The sequence below is a fragment of the Schistocerca cancellata genome, unplaced genomic scaffold (assembly GCF_023864275.1).
Source record: "Schistocerca cancellata isolate TAMUIC-IGC-003103 unplaced genomic scaffold, iqSchCanc2.1 HiC_scaffold_678, whole genome shotgun sequence".
In the NCBI taxonomy this organism is placed as follows: domain Eukaryota; kingdom Metazoa; phylum Arthropoda; class Insecta; order Orthoptera; family Acrididae; genus Schistocerca; species Schistocerca cancellata.
In genome coordinates, this window is record NW_026046689.1 from 5,001 (window position 1) to 10,000 (window position 5,000).

Here is a 5,000-nt window from a genome sequence, read left to right on the forward strand (position 1 = left end):
GTGGGTAATTTGCGCGCCTGCTGCCTTCCTTGGATGTGGTAGCCGTTTCTCAGGCTCCCTCTCCGGAATCGAACCCTGATTCCCCGTTACCCGTTACAACCATGGTAGGCGCAGAACCTACCATCGACAGTTGATAAGGCAGACATTTGAAAGATGCGTCGCCGGTACGAGGACCGTGCGATCAGCCCAAAGTTATTCAGAGTCACCAAGGCAAACGGACCGGACGAGCCGACCGATTGGTTTTGATCTAATAAAAGCGTCCCTTCCATCTCTGGTCGGGACTCTGTTTGCATGTATTAGCTCTAGAATTACCACAGTTATCCAAGTAACGTGGGTACGATCTAAGGAACCATAACTGATTTAATGAGCCATTCGCGGTTTCACCTTAATGCGGCTTGTACTGAGACATGCATGGCTTAATCTTTGAGACAAGCATATGACTACTGGCAGGATCAACCAGGGAGCTGCGTCAACTAGAGCTGAGCAGCCGGCCGCCCGGGAGTGTGTCCCAGGGGCCCGCGCGAACACGCAAGCGTCCGCTCAATTATTCTGCAAACAGGAGGAGGCTGAGCTCCCCTGCACAATACACCTCGAAACCCTCTCAGGTCCCGGCGGCGCGCAGCGCCGTCCTAAGTACTTGGTCGGGTTCGAGAGAGGCGCAATCGCCCGGAGTTAGGCGAGTAGACGCTTTAGGTGCGACCACCCGTGCTCCCAACTGAGCTTGCCGCTGCCGACAGAGGCCCGGGAGCGTGCTGTCGTGGCATTGCCGGCGGGAGACAACACGCGCCACCTACGGTGACCGGCAGCTCCAACGCCAGCGCCACAGAAGGGCAAAGGCCCCACGTGGGTGCCGAAGCGAACTCTCCCAGCACAGCGCACGTGCCAACACGTCTGCACAACTGCGATACAAACCACCAGCGAGAACCGCTGGGGCGACCGAGCAGCAGACGGCGTCGCGGCGCCGAGTGCCGGGCGGCGGCGCATCCTCAACGCACACAGTCCTCAGTCGGACCAGCACACTGCAGATGTCCACCGCGCTTCGCACCGGGCCCGCGAGGACCCACTTTGGCCGCCCGGCGCCGCGCGCAGGGTGCCCCGGCGCGCAGCTGCGCCGCCTGCCGCGTCCGTCGGCCGGCGCGCCTGCCACTGGGCGCCCCCACCAGCCGGCTGTAGCGCGTGCGCCCACGCACCGCGCGGCCAGCACGCCGGGCGGCCCCCCCTCACCGGCCGGGGACGGTCCCACCCAGCCACCGCCGCGTATCGCTTCACACACAGATTTGCCCTTACTGATTTACCTCCAGCAACAACAACCGCACCACAATGGGTTTACCAGTTGTTCATTTGCGTAACGTCACCAGCAAACGTAGACGTCCATCCCAGTTTGCAAATGCAACGATTATTGCATACCTGTCTGTTAGGTGTCACGACACACTACGTCTGCCCACATACACGCAACAAAATGTGCACGACTAGAGAACACGTGGGAGGTGGCCCCCTACGTATGCGATGTCCATTACGAGACCGACTGTCAACCAGCATCTGTACCATGTCGCAGATGTGGAACGCGGTGCACCATGCTATCACACTGTGTGAGAAGAGACGACTACGTTTGAATACACGCGCCACTACATCAACAGACGGCTCATGCTGATCGCCATCCAGGGCGTCCGTTAATCCCACACGTCTCTATGGCGTACCACACTGCAATGTAGCTGTTATGGGGAGACGGCACGTGGCTGAGTGCACAACATTTGGACCGTATGGTTCGCTGTTGTTGGGCGCAGTCGTTGTACGGTCACACATGTGCCACAGCGTATCATGCAGTACATACGGACCTATGTGCAGTACAATGTGAGGGTTAAGCTTACGACATCAGCGGACAGTGGACACAGGCCGTACCACGACGTAGACTGAGCGCTTCGACATGCGAATGCCAGTGAACAGCTGCGAAGGGCATTGAACACGCAAGCACCTGAACGACCAGCGTGCGAAGGCAGGGGGGAGGGTGGGGGCGATGTACATCCTGCAGTCGTCCACATTACAGTGTACAGCGGGAGCATGTAAAAAGTAAGCAACACTTGCGAAGTGTTGAACATGAAACGATACACAAGAGGGTGGGCGGTGCGAGTAGCGAACTATATTCAGAGGGTTGTGGTTAGACAACACTGGATTAATGTAACGTGTCATATGCCAATTACAGAGCAGGTTAAGGCACAACTTGGGTTAGGTTAAGGCACAACGTGGGTTAGGTTAAGGCACAACTTGGGTTAGGTTAAGGCACAACGTGGGTTAGGTTAAGGCACAACGTGGGTTAGGTTAAGGCACAACGTGGGTTAGGTTAAGGCACAACGTGGGTTAGGTTAAGGCACAACGTGGGTTAGGTTAAGGCACAACGTGGGTTAGGTTAAGGCACAACGTGGGTTAGGTTAAGGCACAACGTGGGTTAGGTTAAGGCACAACGTGGGTTAGGTTAAGGCACAACGTGGGTTAGGTTAAGGCACAACGTGGGTTAGGTTAAGGCACAACGTGGGTTAGGTTAAGGCACAACGTGGGTTAGGTTAAGGCACAACGTGGGTTAGGTTAAGGCACAACTTGGGTTAGGTTAAGGCACAACTTGGGTTAGGTTAAGGCACAACTTGGGTTAGGTTAAGGCACAACTTGGGTTAGGTTAAGGCACAACTTGGGTTAGGTTAAGGCACAACTTGGGTTAGGTTAAGGCACAACTTGGGTTAGGTTAAGGCACAACTTGGGTTAGGTTAAGGCACAACTTGGGTTAGGTTAAGGCACAACGTGGGTTAGGTTAAGGCACAACGTGGGTTAGGTTAAGGCACAACGTGGGTTAGGTTAAGGCACAACGTGGGTTAGGTTAAGGCACAACGTGGGTTAGGTTAAGGCACAACGTGGGTTAGGTTAAGGCACAACGTGGGTTAGGTTAAGGCACAACGTGGGTTAGGTTAAGGCACAACGTGGGTTAGGTTAAGGCACAACGTGGGTTAGGTTAAGGCACAACGTGGGTTAGGTTAAGGCACAACGTGGGTTAGGTTAAGGCACAACGTGGGTTAGGTTAAGGCACAACGTGGGTTAGGTTAAGGCACAACGTGGGTTAGGTTAAGGCACAACGTGGGTTAGGTTAAGGCACAACGTGGGTTAGGTTAAGGCACAACGTGGGTTAGGTTAAGGCACAACGTGGGTTAGGTTAAGGCACAACGTGGGTTAGGTTAAGGCACAACTTGGGTTAGGTTAAGGCACAACGTGGGTTAGGTTAAGGCACAACTTGGGTTAGGTTAAGGCACAACTTGGGTTAGGTTAAGGCACAACTTGGGTTAGGTTAAGGCACAACTTGGGTTAGGTTAAGGCACAACTTGGGTTAGGTTAAGGCACAACTTGGGTTAGGTTAAGGCACAACTTGGGTTAGGTTAAGGCACAACTTGGGTTAGGTTAAGGCACAACTTGGGTTAGGTTAAGGCACAACGTGGGTTAGGTTAAGGCACAACGTGGGTTAGGTTAAGGCACAACGTGGGTTAGGTTAAGGCACAACGTGGGTTAGGTTAAGGCACAACGTGGGTTAGGTTAAGGCACAACGTGGGTTAGGTTAAGGCACAACGTGGGTTAGGTTAAGGCACAACGTGGGTTAGGTTAAGGCACAACGTGGGTTAGGTTAAGGCACAACGTGGGTTAGGTTAAGGCACAACGTGGGTTAGGTTAAGGCACAACGTGGGTTAGGTTAAGGCACAACGTGGGTTAGGTTAAGGCACAACGTGGGTTAGGTTAAGGCACAACGTGGGTTAGGTTAAGGCACAACGTGGGTTAGGTTAAGGTAGAAATTGCGTTACATTGCGGTACAAATTGCGTTACATTGCGGTACAAATTGCGTTACATTGCGGTACAAATTGCGTTACATTGCGGTACAAATTGCGTTACATTGCGGTACAAATTGCGTTACATTGCGGTACAAATTGCGTTACATTGCGGTACAAATTGCGTTACATTGCGGTACAAATTGCGTTACATTGCGGTACAAATTGCGTTACATTGCGGTACAAATTGCGTTACATTGCGGTACAAATTGCGTTACATTGCGGTACAGATTGCGTTACATTGCGGTACACATTGCGTTACACATTGCGGTACACATTGCGTTACACATTGCGGTACACATTGCGTTACACATTGCGGTACACATTGCGGTACACATTGCGTTACACATTGCGTTACACATTGCGGTACACATTGCGGTACATTGCGGTACACATTGCGGTACATTGCGGTACACATTGCGTTACATTGCGGTACACATTGCGTTACATTGCGGTACACATTGCGTTACATTGCGGTACAAATTGCGTTACGAATTTGGTTAAGTTAAGGTGCAAAATGGGTTAGGTTAAGGTGCGAAATGGGTTGGATTACAGTACACAACGTGGTAAGAGAGTGTGTTGGGGGGGGGGGGCCGAGGTTCGTTGGTAGTGATCATTGTAAGTGAATGTCTGAGGCAGCTTCAGTATGTCACAGCAGTTATGTCTCGTCAGGATGCGCTTTTCGCTCGTGACTGGAGGCGCGCCGCGTCTGTGGTTGCGGCAAGGGAGCGGCAGACCTGTGTGATTCATTCCTGCCATTGTTTCTGTGCCGTAACAGGAGGCAGTGTGGTGGTGTTGGGTGCACCCCTGTGTAGGACATGTGTGGGTGTTGGTGGCTTATCTGAGCAATTGTGGATGTCGGACGGGTGGGATATTCTATTTTAGAATTGGACCCCCTGGTGTGGTTATCATAGTGTGGATGGTGTACTGTGGCGGAGAGGATGCACCGGACGTTGGTCCATGCTGGTGCTTACATATTGTATCTGTGTCTGTTACAGGCAGAGAGTAATGTGTGATAGAGTGTCTCGCTGATGTGTGGTTCATATTGTGTGCACAGACTTACAGCATGTATAGGGACAGCGGGAATTTGGCATATTGGATATAACTCTTCGTGAAACGCAAGATATAGGGGTGGATTGCAAC

The 5,000-nt window shown here is 52.4% G+C and overlaps 1 non-coding gene across 1 annotated transcript in view; it reads right to left on the reverse strand.

Moving 5' to 3' along the window:
- Nucleotides 1-463, reverse strand: part of LOC126139144 (small subunit ribosomal RNA) — a 1,909-nt gene extending 1,446 nt beyond the window's left edge. Inside the window, exon 1 of the ribosomal RNA XR_007528588.1 lies at nt 1-463. This exon is cut by the window's left edge and continues 1,446 nt beyond it. This is a non-coding gene — a ribosomal RNA (small subunit ribosomal RNA).
- Between the last annotated feature and the right edge of the window lie 4,537 nt (nt 464-5,000).